General features: G+C 46.6%; 1 protein-coding gene and 1 pseudogene across 1 annotated transcript in view; one reads left to right on the top strand and one right to left on the bottom strand.

Moving 5' to 3' along the window:
- LOC126260308 (uncharacterized) overlaps window positions 1–18,224 on the top strand; it is a 692,222-nt gene that overhangs the window by 128,846 nt on the left and 545,152 nt on the right. The window lies entirely within an intron of this gene.
- On the bottom strand, window positions 12,019–12,136 carry LOC126211941 (5S ribosomal RNA; annotated as a pseudogene).

Here is an 18,224-nt window from a genome sequence, read left to right as displayed (position 1 = left end):
GACGTACCGCCGAATTGCTCAACACGTGGGGCGTGAGGTCTCCACAGTACATCGATGTTGTCGCCAGTGGTCGGCGGAAGGTGCACGTGCCCGTCGACCTGGGACCGGACCGCAGCGACGCACGGATGCACGCCAAGACCGTAGGATCCTACGCAGTGCCGTGGGGGACCGCACCGCCACTTCCCAGCAAATTAGGGACACTGTTGCTCCTGGGGTATCGGCGAGGACCATTCGCAACCGTCTCCATGAAGCTGGGCTACGGTCCCGCACACCGTTAGGCCGTCTTCCGCTCACGCCCCAACATCGTGCAGCCCGCCTCCAGTGGTGTCGCGACAGGCGTGAATGGAGGGACGAATGGAGACGTGTCGTCTTCAGCGATGAGAGTCGCTTCTGCCTTGGTGCCAATGATGGTCGTATGCGTGTTTGGCGCCGTGCAGGTGAGCGCCACAATCAGGACTGCATACGACCGAGGCACACAGGGCCAACACCCGGCATCATGGTGTGAGGAGCGATCTCCTACACTGGCCGTACACCACTGGTGATCGTCGAGGGGACACTGAATAGTGCACGGTACATCCAAACCGTCATCGAACCCATCGTTCTACCATTCCTAGACCGGCAAGGGAACTTGCTGTTCCAACAGGACAATGCACGTCCGCATGTATCCCGTGCCACCCAACGTGCTCTAGAAGGTGTAAGTCAACTACCCTGGCCAGCAAGATCTCCGGATCTGTCCCCCATTGAGCATGTTTGGGACTGGATGAAGCGTCGTCTCACGCGGTCTGCACGTCCAGCACGAACGCTGGTCCAACTGAGGCGCCAGGTGGAAATGGCATGGCAAGCCGTTCCACAGGACTACATCCAGCATCTCTACGATCGTCTCCATGGGAGAATAGCAGCCTGCATTGCTGCGAAAGGTGGATATACACTGTACTAGTGCCGACATTGTGCATGCTCTGTTGCCTGTGTCTATGTGCCTGTGGTTCTGTCAGTGTGATCATGTGATGTATCTGACCCCAGGAATGTGTCAATAAAGTTTCCCCTTCCTGGGACAATGAATTCACGGTGTTCTTATTTCAATTTCCAGGAGTGTATTTCGAATACAGTTACGTACACAAGATCAGCAACTCCGTGAAACCGTTAACCAACTCTAAGCTCCATGCATTCTTGACTGAATCGAATAACAGAAATCGTGTCGAAGAGGATTCGGACAAACGTCCACAACCGATCATCCGTAAGATCACGTCGGTACCACATTGTAAATTGCAAAAAATAGAGAAATTTCATCCCACTGAACAAATTTATGGCTGTGAGAAGATATTGTGAATAATGTCAGAGAGGAGTAGGTACGGGAAACGGGGGATCAGTTCTGGAACGGGGCTGGGGCGATAGGGAGAGGGGGAGGGGGAGGAGGGGCTCGTGGTTTTACCGCTGGATTCGAGACGCGTTAAAGGGAAATATTATGAACAAATACAGCAAAACATTCCTTCAAAGCCATGATTCCACACAATTATCGCCAGTAACAAGTTTAGAAGTTATGTGATTCGCATGCGATTTAATCAGGGTTCATTTCCTAACCATCTTCACCGAATGCACATTCGAGACAATCCTTATCGTGAATCTGGTGGAGTAACAGTAGGAGACATCAATCACATTTTTTGAATGTAAACTGTATAAAAATCAGCGTACTGATTTCATACAACAGTTAATCAGATCTCATCAACCACACCAACTGATATACCAACTCTATCTCTCGTCAAAATAATATAATAATTTTAAAATTACTTCTGAAATTTTTATACAAATGTACCTTACTAACTGGTAGCATAGTCTTCGGGAGAAAGCGGGGGAGGGAGCGGTTGCAATGCTGTTTCTTTCAGTCGTTTCGGCCTATGTTCGGTACTGTCAATCTCTCTGTTAATTTTTTCTTTGAGTCGGCCCTTTCTCTTCCTGTCTTACATCTACCACCATACTGTTCCTCGACGGTTCTAATCAGTGGACTCGCGAACTGTGTAGTATTTTTTGGTTTAGTTTTGACAGCAGGAATGGTCAACTTGTGGCCGGGCACCTCTATGTGGCTGCAATGTTCTTTGCAGTGGCCAGGCTTCAAGATTATCCACGTAGCCTAGCGCCTGAAAAGTGTACTGTTTTCAGCTACGCTTGTAATTTTCTAGAATCCTTGCCATTTTAGAGACTCGATTTATTGACGTTTCTTAATTCTCCGAAAGTTACTCGAGAAATTTGGAAATGGATATACAGGCCCGGAAAATCTTCATATGACAGGCGCGGAACAGATCCTCGTTAACGAACAGGAGAACTGCCCAGCACAGAAAATGCTGGAAATTGTGATTTCGATGGACTGGTCGGCTGCTGTGAAACGTCTGCGCATGCGCCTGTCCCACGCGCTCTGTCCCAACTACTTCGGCATGTCATTAGTTTTGAGTGAGTGAGAGGAGCAGACGTCTTTAGCGACCAATTGAAAGCAACACAGAATGGTTCTCACAGAAAACCAGCACGCATCATTGTCCAGTGTTATGCGAAGCTCAATCCGTGAAGAACGTGTGCGCAACAGCTGATGGCAGAAGAGTTTTGGCAATGGAAAAGTTAGTAGAAAAGTCGCACGCAGCTGGCTCTGTAGCGAATAACAGCCGTAAATATGCGACAAGAGTTCGGATACCAGACGAACATTGCTCGAAACGAAAGCGTGGAACAAAGTCCGACGAAATCTCAACGGCGTTTTTCTGTGCAATTGGGTATTGAGAGATCATTGGATCGAAACATTATCAAAAACGACTTGCATCCATATCTTTACAGATTTACTGTTGTGCGTGAGTTAAGGCGTACGAACAACTTTCACATGTTGAGTTCTGTCCCTGGTTAGTGATTTAAGGGGAATCAAGGATTTTATATCCTTAGTTATGTATTTCTTCAGATGAGACCTTATTCAGCCTGTCAGAGTATGTGAACTCCACAAAGTTCACGATAATATCCACATCGCTACTTTGAAGAGTCTTTAGAAAATCTCTGTTTCGGTGCTTGGTGCGGAATGTCTGGTGTTCACATCGTAATCCTATTCTTTCACAAAACTGTTACCTCTAACTGGTGTGTCCAGGAACTGTTTAATCGATATGTGACTCAACTCTGCGAAGATGAACGACTGTTTGGATATTTTCATGAAGACGGAGCAACAGCGCACACCAACTTGGCTACCTTGTCACGAGTGCATGAGGTGTTCGGTCAGGAGGGGCAATCAGTAGATGCAGAGCAACCTCCTGGCCATCTTGATCGCCTGATCTCTCACCCTGTGAGTTTTATGTGTGGGGCAAGTTCAAGGGTCAGCGGTACTCAAATAACCCTCACAGTGTGGAAGAGCTACAGGCGGAGCTACTACACGTGTCTCACAGTTTGGTAAATCGATCACACCGTTGCATCGACGTAAGTGATAACCATTTCCAGCATTTTCTATGATGTTCATTAACGAGCGTCACTCCAGCGTCAGTCTTATTGTAAACATTTTCCGGGCCACTTTTATTTTGATCATCCCGTATGTAAAAATACATTGCCGAGAAGAAAAGGTTCCAACATCCTCAAGGATTGTATTCAGTTCTACCAGAGTATAAGATGTTCATACTCACGGTTTGTAGTGTTAGTGATTCATTTGTAACGGTCATCGGACGATCAGGTGCCGCTCTGGAGGGCTGTGGTGTGCCCTTTATTTTGACACGTCAGGCAGTAACTGTGCTGAGGTAAGAAGTGACCAGTGTTTGCAACATTCATTTCAGGGTAACACCATGCTCCACCGACGAGTACGTATTCCTGATGTGCCCCTGTCGACGCTACCACTGACGCCACGACAGCACCAAGCATCCTTACTCTGTTGTCATCAGAGAGTTCACTGGAGAGTGGAATGGTGCTCTGTTGTCTTCAGTGATGAGGGTAGGTTCCGCCTGTATTCGAGTGATGGACGTACGGGTATATGGCTGAGACGTGATGGGAGTGGCCTATTCCAGAGTGCATTCACCCATGACAGACAGGTCTCACCCCAACCTTCGTGGTAGGGGAGGGGTGGGGAGGCCTCGGTTGCAACTTGCGGCATCATATGTTGATTCCTCAGATTAAGGTAACCAGTGCCTGCTACATTGCACAGGCTGTTATCCCACTGCTACTGCTTTGTTTTGGCATGAATGTGGTGCGCGCTTTTTCAACAGGACATTGCAAGTCCACATACGGCTCTTCGTGGTGCACAACTGCCCTGGCTAACAAGATCACCAAATGTCTCGCCAATTGAACGCGTATTACTCGTTCTCGGGTGTGTGTGTGTGTGTGGGGGGGGGGGGGGGTGTCCAAGAACCACTGCCGAAATGCAACAAACGGCTGAAGACGCTTGAGGCAATCTCCTGCAGCTATACGATCGTTTGCACAAGAGAATACACCCCTGCGTAGCCGCCAGCTGAGGCTACACTATGTATTGATGCGACAGTTGCCGGCCGGAGTGGCCGAACGGGTCTAGGCGCTACAGTCTGAAACCGCGCGACCGCTACGGTCGCGGGTTCGAATCCTGCCTCGGGCTTGGATGTATGTGATGTCCTTAGGTTAGTTAGGTTTAAGTAGTTCTAAGTTCTAGGGGCTGATGACCTCAGAAGTTAAGTCCCATAGTGCTCAGAGCCATTTGAACCAATAAAACTACTTTGTCCTCGAGGGCTTAGCACTTTCTTCCGGCAGTGTGTTTCAGTGAAATACTTGTTTCGGGTGGAGTTCATACTCCCACGACAGCCCCAACCCCCCTCCTCCTCTGACGAAGTGCAGACTGACTCGCAAAAGTGCAGTTGAAAGTCTGCCGGGGTAATTAGCGGTTCCCAGATTAAACCGGAATAGGACGGCACAGTTTCCTCGGCTGGATGTGCGCAGAAAGTGTGCAGCCGGCGACTTTTCCCCGCGGTGCACTCTCATTAGGTGGCGTGGGAAGCAAGAATAGGAGCAGAGTACGTTTCTGCCCGCGCGCTGCGTTATCAGGAGACGGGGCCGCCCTCCTGCCGGGGTTGGCTCATGCATGCCTGCTCGGCGCGGCTTGCGAGGTAACTTGGCCGCTGTAGGCGCCCGTACAAAGTGCACACTCATGTTAAGTCATTACACGCCGAGTGTAACCGGTTCCGCTCCAAATGGACGCGCTGATGGGCCTTATTGATTCCCAATAGACACCTAACTCGCAGCCTGTCCGCTGCCATCGGGCTCCACGCAGATGTCGCCCGCCGGTAGCTGCTAGTCCGCCTGCTAGCTATTACAAATACAGGGTGATTCAAAATGAATAGGACAACAAGAAAGTATTCCTGTCACTCTAGTAATTTTTTCGTTTTAGAAATACATGTATATAGGGTTTTAAAAAGAAGTGTCGAATATTGTGAGAGGTCGGAGTTCTAACAAACCAGAATTACGGGATCGTTGATCAATAGTAGATTACGGTACTAAGCCTGTATTACGAAATTTGCGATCCCACTCTTTTTTTCAGCTGAGTTTTACCTAGAACTGCAACTCTGTGGTTCAAGAGGCGAATCTGTGGGATCAGTACAATCTATGGAAATATTTATTCTGCAATACTTTGGAACTTTATTTTTATTTTGGATTTTTAAAGAAGTCCTATAAATTACATTTTTATATTGGGGCATAAGTGGCATATGTTTCACTCTTTACAATATTGTGGTTACGAAATTTCTCATAGCGTTTTGTTATCTGTTAAATCCAGAACTATTATAATTTTTGGGAAGCAAACTCAAGTTTTCATAATTAAAAGCGTCACATGACAGAAAATATAAAATGTTTATTATTTTGACGATGCCTAACGTACTGTCATTTTTACAAAATTCTATTACAAAAGTGTATACAATAATTTATATTTATTTTTATAAGTTATATTTACCTTAAGAGGCTCGTATTTTTTGTAGCTATTTATTCATGTAGAACGCAAAACAATACTTACAGAAGTAAAAAGCAAAGTTGTATGGCATGAATGGCTGGGAGATCCCGAAGTGCAGGTTCAGCCGCCTACTTGGAAAGGTTTTCCCTATCTTCCGCTCACGTAGGCACCTTTCCATCTTTAAGAATGAGATGCTGTGTATGTAAGTGTATCCGTTAAGTGTTGGTGACTCTGATAATGCGTGTGTGTGTGGGGGGGGGGGGGGGGGAGGGAGAGAGAGGAGGAAAGGGCGAAGTTCCTTTTGGAGATGGTGAGAGAAGGGAGAGGATGAATTGTAATTTAATGCGAAACATTGGCAATGTCTTCCTCTTGCCGCTAAAATAGCGGCAGCGAAAATTTCATCCACCACCAAGATTCGTATCGACTTACCCCATAGGCGTGCGTTCACGAACTCGGCTACGGAGGCGGGTATACAGGAGCCAATGTTACCAATCGCTGATAATGCTGTGGTGTATCGTTTGTCACACGAGACAAAGCTACAGCTCGGAACGCAGGGGTAATTGTTTGGATTCACGCGATCGCCTGATTTCGCGCCGCGTGAGTCACATGTCACGCGATTGTTCGAGCAGCATTCGATACTGTAACGTACTGGGATATCGCGAGGTCGTTCGAAAGTGAGAATCGTTTTTCCAGCCCCAGTTGTCATCACATGGGGTAGGGACTCCACGAGGCTGTGGCTGGCACAGATGCTTACGCACAGTGCGGCCGTCTGGTCGGAGCAGTGGGTGGGAGCTGCCGAAGTAGCGGGGGCCTGCTTTGCGCGGTTCGCTGACCCCTGCGCTCTGTTTCTTATTAGCACCTGCCGCGTAGACAAAACACTGTAGCACTATCTCGCGGCGTGCGCCCCGGGCCACCGTGTCGGGGTGAACGACTCTGCGATAGCCGGGCGGGTGGCGGCTGGAGTCTGCGGAGTAGCAGCCCGCCGCTAAAGGCCGCGTCCTACGTAAACGACAGAAGCGACCGACAGCGCGCGACAGCTTCACATGACGAAACGCCACCGCAGGTACTGATACGGAAGTGGCATACGTTGGCCACGTCCGTGGCGCTGCCTATCCTCCGCTACAACTAGCGACTTTTGAATTGAAACGTGTTTGAATTTTTTCTACATCTACATTTATACTCCACAAGCCACCCAACGGTGTGTGGCGGAGGGCACTTTACGTGCCACTGTCATTACCTCCCTTTCCTGTTCCAGTCGCGTATGGTTCGCGGGAAGAACGACTGCCGAAAAGCCTCCGTGCGCGCTCGAATCTCTCTAATTTTAGATTCGTGATCTCCTCGGGAGGTATAAGTAGGGGGAAGCAATATATTCGATACCTCATGCAGAAACGCACCCTCTCGAAAGCTGGACAGCGAGCTACACCGCGATGCAGAGCGCCTCTCTTGCAGTCTGCCACTTGAGTTTGCTAAACATCTCTGTAACGCTATCACGCTTACCAAATAACCCTGTGACGAAACGCGCAGCTCTTCTTTGGATCTTCTCTATCTCCTCTGTCAACCCGACCTGGTACGGATCCCACACTGATGAGCAATATTCAAATATAGGTCGAACGAGTGTTTCGTAAGCCACTTCTTTTGTTGATGGACTACGTTTTCTAAGGACTCTCCCAATGAATCTCAACCTGGCACGCGCCTTACCAACAATTAATTTTATATGATCATTCCACTCCAAATCGTTCCGTACGCATACTCCCAGATATTTTACAGAAGTAACTGCTACCAGTGTTTGTTCTGCTAGCATATAGTCATACAATAAAGGATTCTTCTTTCTATGTATTCGTAATACGTTACATTTGTCTATGTTAAGGGTCAGTTGCCACTCCCTGCACCAAGTGCCTATACGCTGCAGATCTTCCTGCATTTCGCTACAATCTTCTAATGCTGCAACCTCTCTGTATACTACAGCATCATCCGCGAAAAGCCGCATGGGACTTCCGACACTATCTACCACTCGCTGCAGCATTCGCGACAGTGAGACCGACAGCCACGGGTCTTCTCGGCAAAGTAGTGGAGCGGACGCGCCAGCAGCTATAAAATACTTATCATACGACTTTAAGAAAACTATTCTGTGAAAAAATTTGATATCTTTGCTCTATAAAGGTTTAAATTTATTTTCGTTATTCGTCATAGTTACTGTGCTGCACGAAACTGAGTACATGGCTGCACGAAATTGTTAAGAGTTTGCAGTGGTAAAATCACATTGCGTAGACTTTCCGTATAGTTCATTTCAGGCCATATATTATTGCGTATGAAATGTAACCAATATATCTCAATTGTATTTAAAGTTGACAGCGGAATGATGTCTCTCTTCGTTCTGGAGATACTGTTTGTTATACAGGGTGTTACAAAAAGGTACGGCCAAACTTTCAGGAAATATTCCTCATACACAAATAAAGAAAAGATGTTATGTGGACATGTGTCCAGAAACGCTTAATTTCCATGTTAGAGCTCATTTTAGTTTCGGCAGTATGTACTGTACTTCCTCGATTCGCCGCCAGTTGGTCCAATTGAAGGAAGGTAATGTTGACTTCAGTGCTTGTGTTGACATGCGACTCATTGCTCTACAGTACTAGCATCAAGCACATCAGTACGTAGCATCAACAGGTTAGTGTTCATCACGAACGTGGTTTTACAGCCTGTGCAATGTTTACAAATGCGGAGTTGGCAGATGTCCATTTGATGTATGGATTAGCACGAGGCAATAGCCGTGGCGCGGTACGTTTGTATCGAGACAGATTTCCAGAACTAAGGTCTCCCGACAGGAAGACGTTCGAAGCAATTGATCGGCGTCTTAGGGAGCACGGAACATTCCAGCCTATGGCTCACGACTGGGGAAGACCTATAACGACGAGGACACCTGCAATGGACGAGGCAATTCTTCGTGCAGTTGACGATAACCCTAAAGTCAGCGTCAGAGAAGTTGCTGCTGTACAAGGTAACGTTGACCACGTCACTGTATGGAGAGTGCTACGGGAGAACCAGTTGTTTCCGTACCATGTACAGCGTGTGCAGGCACTATCAGCAGCTGATTGGCCTCCACGGGTACACTTCTGCAAATGGTTCATCCAACAACGTGTCAATCCTCATTTCAGTGCAGATGTTCTCTTTACGGATGAGGCTTCATTCCAATGTTATCAAATTGTAAAATTCCACAATCAACATGTGTGGGCTGACGAGAATCCGCACGCAGTTGTGCAATCACGTCATCAACACAGTCCGTTTGGCAGGCATTGTTGGTGATGTCTGGATTGGGCCCCATGTTCTTCTACCTACGCTCAATGGAGCACGTTATCATGATTTCATACGGGATACTCTACCTGTGCTGCTAGAACATGTGCCTTTACAAGTACGACACAACATGTGGTTCATGCACGATGGAGCTCCTGCACATTTCAGTCGAAGTGTTCGTACGCTTCTCTACAACAGATTCGGTGACCGATGGATTGGTAGAGGCGGACCAATTCCATGGCCTCCACGCTCTCCTGACCTCAACCCTCTTGACTTTCATTTATGGGGGCATTTGAAAGCTCTTGTCTACGCAACCCCGGTACCAAATGTAGAGACTCTTCGTGCTCGTATTGTGGACGGCTGTGATACAATACGCCATTCTCCAGGGCTGCATCAGGGATTCCATGCGACGGAGGGTGGATGCATGTATCCTCGCTAACGGAGGACATTTTGAACATTTCCTATAACAAAGTGTTTGAATTCACGCTGGTACGTTCTGTTGCTTTGTGTTTCCATTCCATGATTAATGTGATTTGAAGAGAAGTAATAAAATGAGCTCTAACATGGAAAGTAGGCGTATCCGGACACATGTCCACATAACATATTTTCTTTCTTTGTGTGTGAGGAATGTTTCCTGAAAGTTTGGCCTTACCTTTTTGTAACACCCTGTATAGGCGGACGTGTCGCTCGCGGCGCGTCCAAATCCTTTCCTGCGCTTCGGGAATCGAGCGGTCGTAAAAATGGCCGTACGTCATAAACGGTCCAAGACATCGAAACGCCATTTTTTTTTTTTTTTTTTTTTTTTTTTTTGGAAATGACAGCAGGCAGAAAGGACTAATTTATCGTATGATTAACACTCGATACGTTTCTGTCAAACGTGTGAGCGGAGCGAAAACAAGACCCCCCATAAATTACACCATGAGGTTTTGTCTGAATTTTCGTAGCCAAACAGAGAGTTGGTTCAAATGGCTCTAAGCACTATGGGACTTAACATCTGAGGTTATCAGTCCCGTAGACTTAGAACTATGTAAACCTGACATCACACACATCCATGCACGAGGCAGGATTCCAACCTGCGACCGTAGCGGTCGCGAGGTTCCAGACTGAAGCGCCTAGAACCGCTCGGCCACCAACGGCCGGCTGTCAGAGAACGTATGTGATGGGATAGGATAGATCGTAGTGTGTGTGTGTGTGTGTGTGTGTGTGTGTGTGTGTGTGTGTGTGTGTGTGTGAGTGAGTGTGAAGGGGGTGGGCGGTAAAAATCTGTAGAGGGAGATTAATATTACTGCTTGAATACTCATTGAAGTAAGGAGCTTCGAAAGGATTCATACTGTAGAAGAGAGTAGCAGAGGACAGACTAGCGTGGAGAGAGCTGTATCGCCGGCCGGGGTGGCCGAGCGGTTCTAGGCCCTACAGTCTGGAAGCGCGTGACCGCTACGGTCGCAGATTCGAATCCTGCCTCGGGCATGGATGTGTGTGATGTCCTTAGGTTAGTTAGGTTTAAGTAGTTCTAAGCTCTAAGGGACTGATGACTTTAGTTTAGTGCCATAGTGCTCAGAGCCATTTGAACGAAGAGCTGTATCTAACTAGTTTTAGGACGGATAACAACAACAGCTTATTCATTGCTGGAGAAGATCTAGTCTTATAAAATCCTACAATGATCTCTTGCGATATGTTTTCAAAGGTCTACCAGAGTTTGCTCATTCTGTGGGAGGAGGGCAAGAACGTACCATTTCCAGTATTACCATTCACAGTAAACTTACCGGACGGTGTATGCTTATTTTTTGACGAGTGTAGCTTTTTGCTAGTGCGGAAAGGCGCTGCGAGAAAACACCAGCTCTCTGTTTGGGTAGTGGAGTGGCGGCGGAGAGGTGGTTGCCCGCTTGGGTTAGCGCACTGCATCCATATGTAAACGATGACTGGGGGCTCTTGTCCCGGCCGGCTAGCGCTGTGGGAACGGAGACGCCACGCGCTTCCTGTTTGCGCTACCTTCAACTGTTCCTCCCTGACGCGGTGTAAACAGAGTGCCTCGAGAGCTCGCTGGCGCGTCTCTTGTGAAAACTGAGCGAGCCGAGGAATGCCGCCTGTCTGCGCTCGGCTTTGTGGGATTATCCTCCTCGGCAGGTCCTGTGGGAGCCACTCACTGGACACGACGGCTGTCGCGTGCTGTGGCAGCTGGTTCGCGGTTTTACGGTGGCTCACTACTCTGGGGTTCCCGGTTCAGTCCCAGGTGATGGAAGATAGTGTCTCCAGTATCTGGGAGAAATCGAGTGTCGAGCTATCGGTGTCTGTTCCTCATCAATTTGCGTGAATGTGTCATTATCATAATTGGATGCAGACTTTATCATTCCAAAATCTCTACATCTGTACACATGTACCTCTGTACCCTGCGAATCGCTATTTACTATGTGGCAGGGAGAACATTTTATTATACGAGGGTAGTTTGAAAAGTTATCGGAATGGAACAGAAAGAAACGACTTACCTCAGTGAACATTTTTATTTTCCAATGTGTTTATTTATTGCTAATGTAGTCTGACACTTTCCAGGAACAACACATATTAAAAGACATTCACAAGAATAATAATAATATTATTAATAATAATTTACACTAAGAACCACTCCGTCTACAGGCCACAAGTGGCCCATCGGGACCATCCGACCGCCGTGTCATCCTCATGGAGGATGCGCCGGATAGGAGGGGCGTGGGGTCAGCACACCGCTCTCCCGGTCGTTATGATGGTATTCTTGACCTAAGCCGCTTCTATTCGGTCGAGTAGCTCCTCAATTGGCATCACGAGGTTGAGTGCACCCCAAAAAATGGCAACAGCGCATGGCGGCCTGGATGGTCACCCATCCAAGTGCCGACCATGCCCGACAGCGCTTAACTTCGGAGATCTCACGGGAACCGGTGTATCCACTGCGGCAAGGCCGTTGCCAATTTACACTAATAATAATTGACAATAATAATAATGAAAAGAGTAGTTCATTTTAATAACAATTATAGTAATAGAAAATGGGATTAAGAATGATATAGATGAATATAGCACATCTGAATACATGTTTAGTATTATAAAGCGGAAGGGATGAAGAAAGAAGACTGAAATGATGGTTAGGAAAGAATAAAATTTAAATAAAGAACTCTGCCAACATGGAGTAGGGGAAAGTGGTTGGGATTGACGAGAGTGAGGTGCAGGCTAGTACATGGGAGAGACGACTACTATGATAGGTGGGCCATTAAATGTCTTTTCAAGTTTGGAAGGAATTTAATTTCTCTAACTTTTGAAGAAGACTGTTCCAAAGTCGGGTACCTGATACAGAAGATGATTTAGAGAACTTGGTAGTGTGGTGTGAAGGTACAGACAGGATTTTCCTTTGTTGAGAACGAGTATTTCCGCTACGCAGTTCACAAAGTAGTGTAAGGGTTGGAGTTAGATAAGAGGTACTGCAAAGACTAAGAATACTACAGAGCAGACACAGAGTATGATAAGTCTCTGCGCCGATATTCATGTTGGGTCTCCAGCTGGAACATAACGTCATCTTTGCGCTAGAGTGCAGTTATGTTCGCACACGCGCGGTAGAGCTACAGGCGGCGTATAAAGGAGCCGCCACTGCGTGTTTGATTTCCCTGCCCGGATGAGGAATTGAAAATACAATAAAGGATAAAAAGTGTTTGATTTCAGTTGCGAAGAGTTAATGGGACGGCTTACTCACCTGAACATGGCGGCCAGGTGGACCGCCGAAATAATAATAAAAAAGTCAAGATGACGTAACGTTCCGACTGGAGTTCCGATATTAATATCATCAATTACTACGCCAGGAAAGTTTACGGAGGCAGATGAAGGCTCTACGCATATCGGCACGCAGCCATGCTAATTGTTCTTTACGAATAAGCTGTTTAATAAATAGTCCGGAGGTAGTGTGTGGTCATGATCGTCTTGCAGGCGTGAAAATAAGTTTCCACTGCTACCAAATCTTGTGAAATAAATTAAAAGAGTACAGCGAATTCTTACCATAGCGTCTCCATAGTACCTCCGATTCTAGAACGCTTCGAATTGCAGATTAAGTGTACGTTGTAGCGATCACTAGAAGCGCTGCAAAATCTTAAACAGCTGACCGCTGTGGCCGAGCGGTTCTAGGCCCTTCAGTCCGAAAGCTCACTGCTGCTACGGTCGCAGGTTCGAATCCTGCCTCGGACATGGATGCGTGTGATGTCCTTAGCTTAGTTAGGTTTAAGTAGTTCTAAGTCTAGGGAACTGATGATCTCAGATGTTATGTCCTATAGTGCTCAGTGCCATTTGAACCATTTTTGAAATCTTATATTGCTAACTTAAATTAGACAACGAAACATTATGTAATCTTGCGCAGATGGCTAACCAGGTGGGGATCGGACGTCCTGCTACCCGAGAACAAAATTTTCCAAGTCCTAGTATGGATGTAATTGATCAGTTTCGTAGAACTCTTGAGGTGTTATCCATAACTGTGATTAGAACTGTTGTGTTGTTGTGGTCTTCAGTCCAGAGACTGGTTTGATGCAGCTTTCCTTCCATGCTGCTCTATCGTGCGCGAGCTTCATCTCCAAGTAACTAGTACAACCTACGTCCTTGTGAATCTGGTTAGTGTATTCATCTCTTGGTCTCCCTCTACGATTTTTACCCTCCATGCTGCCCTCCAATACTAAATTGGTGATCCCTTGATGGCTCAGAAAATGTCCTACCAAACGATACTTTCTTCTAGTCAAGTTGTGCCACAAATTTCTCTGCTCTCCAATTCTATTCAGTACCTCCTCATTAGTTACGTGATCTAACCATCAAACCTCCAGCATTCTTCTCTAGCACCACTTTTCGAAAACTTCTATTCTCTTCTTGTCTAAACTAGTTTCCGTCCACGTTTTACTTCCATACATCGCTACACTCCATACAAATACTTTCAGAAATGACTCCATGATACTTAAATCTATACTCGATATTAACAAATGTCTCTTCTTCAGAAACGCGCCGGCCGGAGTGGCCGAGCGGTTCTAGGCGCTACAGTCTGGAACCGCGCGACCGCTACGGTCGCAGGTTCGAATCTTGCCTTGGGCATGGATGTGTGTGATGTCTTTAGGTTAGTTAGGTTTAAGTAGTTCGAAGTTCTAGGGGACTGATGACCACTGCAGTTAAGTCCCATAGTGCTCAGAGCCATTTGAACCAATTTTTTCAGAAACGCTTTCTTTGCTATTTCCAGTCTACGTTTTATTTCCTCTCTACTTCGAACATCATCAGTTATATTGCTCCCGAGATGGCAAAACTCATCTACTACTTTGTCTCATTTCCTTTGTACGAGTTTGTTTTTCTATATAGTCAAAATGGATCTCTCATTAGTACAGATATCTCATTAACGGTTTTATGAACGAAAAATGTCATTAAGTTTTTCTCTAGAACTCTTGGGGAGCTGTTGAGAATAGTGAAAATTATTTTTTTCGCAAATTGGCAAATAATTTTTTTAGAAGATAAGAATTTTCCCGAGTGCTACTGTTTTCTTCGCGAAATTCTGCGAAACTGTTCAAATTTTGTACCGGGAGTGCCAGAACTATGGTAGATTCACGGAGAATTCTAAGAGAAATGTATGTTTCTCGACAGTCGGGTGTTGAATTCGACAGAGTTTATGCTCTCGCGCAGCTGGAAGTTATTACATTTAGTTACATTTAAGGAATGTGATTGGACGGGCGCATGGGTAATGCCGCGCGCCTTGCGTCGCCACAGCCGGCGCACTAGACTCGCAGGTTAACAGGAAACCACGAAAAGTCAACATCAGCTTCCCAGTGTGAATACGTAGGTGTCCGTAGTCGGTGTCAATCTCATTAATATACACCTGCGTGTGCTGCCGCAGCAGTACACCCAGAAGGATTTTTAATGAGATCGGTTTCCGAAATTCCGCTTCTACCTTCGGCAAGCTGCGCCGCTTGTGAGCCTAGCGAATAAGAGAAAGGCCCGGCCTCCAGCGTAACGGTTCGCCATTATGATCGCCGGAGCGGATCGGTAAATAAAAGCGAGGGTCGCGTGGTGTCGCTGATCACAGGGGAGTGCGGGGACGCGGGACACGCCGGTGAAAGGCGCTATCGCCGTCAATCAGCTAACTGTACTGTACCGGGCCTACCCGCCGTTGCCACAGGCCGCCTGGGACGCCGCGTCCCTACTCTCTCTGTTACTGGGGACCGAGTGGTGTGCACTTCGACGTCGTGTGTACTCCAGACCTCCCCCACAAAATGATAGGGGAAGATTTTGAACGTTGGTAGCTCACACTTTCAGGAAATAGAGGCGGTATGCAAAGGTTCACGAAAAGTCCCTTTACAACTTCAAAATTTTATTACAACGGCAGTCGTTGAAATATTTTAACAACATTTCTGTTATTGTGATCAGTGTTTATAAACGTGTTTTTGGCAGTGTTTAATAGACCTCTATATGGGCGCCTTTAGTTGCACGATGCACATCAAGACGGTATTCGATTTCTTGCAATGATGGTTGTAGCATAGCGTCATCAATGGTGGCAATGGCATTACGAATCCTTTGCTTCAAGTCAGCAACGTCCCGTAACTGTGTTTGATACACAATATCTTTTACATACCCCCATAAAAAAAGTCCAAGGGAGTGATACCTGGCGAATGCATTGGTCAAGGAATTGGCTCATCCCTCCCAATCCATCTGCCTGGAAATGTTTCATTGAGGAACCGATGAACATGCAGTTCCTAATGTGGTGGTGCACCATCTTGCTGGAAAATTATAGTTGGTTGTAAGTCAATCAGTTGTGGTGCTACATATTCGGTCAGAAAGTCGTGGTAAACATCTGCAGTAATTGTTGACTCGCTGAAGAAAAATGGACCAATTATTCGGTTGCACATGATTCCACACCACACATTCACTTTTGAACTATCCCGGTGAAGGTCCCGAGTCACATGGGGGTGTTCAGATCCCCAGATTCTCACATTTTGTCTCTTTAATGTCCCAGAAACATGAATAGTTGTCTCCTCACTGAAACAATCTCGCTTGAGGAATGCTTCATCCTCCGAAAGGCGTTGCAGCGTGTTGAGTGCAAACTCTGTCCGTTTTGGCTTGTCATTTGGCGCAAGTGTCTGTAACAGTTGCACTTTGTAAGCGTACAGCCGTAAGTTCTTGTGGAGGACCTTATGCACTGTTGAACCTGGTAGTTGCAACTGTCTAGTGACAGTGTGGATGGGCTACGTAGGTGAATGAGTGAAGACGTTCAAAACGCGATCGATGTTTTCCTCGGATGTTCTTGGTCGCCCGCTCCTCCCTTTATCCAACACTGTCCCTGTATCAAATGGTTCAAATGGCTCTGAGCACTATGGGACTTAACATCTGTGGTCATCAGTCCGCTAGAACTTAGAACTACTTAAACCTAACTAACCTAAGGACATCACAAACATCCATGCCCTAGGCAGGATTCGAACCTGCGACCGTAGCAGTCGCGCGGTTCCGGACTCGACGCCTAGAACCACGCGACCGTAGCAGTCGCGCGGTTCCGGACTCAGCGCCTAGAACCGCTAGACCACCGCGGCCGGCACTGTCCCTGTATCCATACATTTTTTGTGTCATGCACGGATTGAAGTTTCGTTGAGTCTGAACATCCGATTTTGTCTCAATAAACCAGGACACACATTGTGCCTTCTCTTGAGGAGTTGCCATTTTATAGAGGTTCAGTTCTTTCCATCAACAGAGTATCTGAAACACAAAATTTTAGTATATATAAAAACTTCAGTAAACAGTGATTACAATAAAAGAAATTTTGTTACAATATTTCAAGAACTGCCGTTCTACTAAAATTTTGAAGTTGTAAAGGGACTTTATGGACACACTGTATATTAGTCAATAACGTAGCGCACAAGGTCGCACAGTTACAAGTTGTAATTCTTTTTGTTTCTCAAAGTTGTAAATGAGCGTCCTTGTGCGCCACCTGCCAGTTTTAATGGGCAAACCACGGCGGACGCGAGCAAACAAGCGTGACGATTAGCCTCCTGCTGATTTTCTACGCTAGAAGTCATGCTGTGACCAACCCTTTAATATTGGCAAGTTACGCTAACTGGCGACGTTCCAATTCTAGTGTAAACATAGTAGGTTAATTACTATTTTTTATGTTCTAACACGTCCTAAAAACGTACGTTTTTAAAGCACAGGGTGATCATTAATAAAACCGACAAATTGCAGCGACGGACTCCTGACTCGAAATGGAGAAACAAATGTCCTATAAACATGTGTCTGGAAATGCATCGTTGCCACGGTAGATGACGCAGACTAAATGACAGTTCCTTTGACGACGTGCCGTGTGTTCCTTGTGTTTGTGCAGGCTGTGTGATTAACGCAGCCTACTGTAAGCAGCGCAATGCTCCGGTATTCAAGTCGGGAACAAGCCGAGACAGTGTTTATGTACCGCCAAGAAGATGGAAACGGTCGAGAGACAGCACCGCTATACCAAAACAAGTACACTTGCAGACAGCAACGACATCACAAAACGTTTCAAGCCCTTTTTCGGCATTTTTTTGAGTATGGTTCCCTTCAGACAGACGAACATGCAGGGAGGCGGCGAACTGTGGGTACAACAGATTTGGAGGACGATGTTCTACAGGGTATTCAGACCAAATGGTTCAAATGGCTCTGAGCACTATGGTACTTAACATCTGATGTCATCACTCATCAGTCCCCTAGAACTTAGATCTACTTAAACCTAACTAACCTAAGGATATCACACACATCCATGCCCGAGGCAGGATTCGAACCTGCGAGCGTAGCGGTCGCGCGGTTCTAGGCTGAAGCGCCTAGAACCGCTCGGCCGGCTATTGAGACGAACCTTAGTGCAAGCTCCAGGTAAGTGGCCCGCCGACATGGTGTAACCCAAAGTACGATTTTGTGTATCCCGCATGACAACTGCTAATATCCGCATCATTTACAATTCCGTGGAGGCCCCCTTGGACCGTCTGTTTTGACTTGGATGCGATGCAGCTCTGATGTGTGTTCCTGGACGATTTGTTGT

The sequence above is a fragment of the Schistocerca nitens genome, chromosome 1, assembly GCF_023898315.1.
Source record: "Schistocerca nitens isolate TAMUIC-IGC-003100 chromosome 1, iqSchNite1.1, whole genome shotgun sequence".
Lineage (NCBI taxonomy): Eukaryota > Metazoa > Arthropoda > Insecta > Orthoptera > Acrididae > Schistocerca > Schistocerca nitens.
The sequence above is the reverse complement of the archived record's forward strand: the minus strand, read 5'-3'. Positions and strand labels throughout refer to the sequence as shown.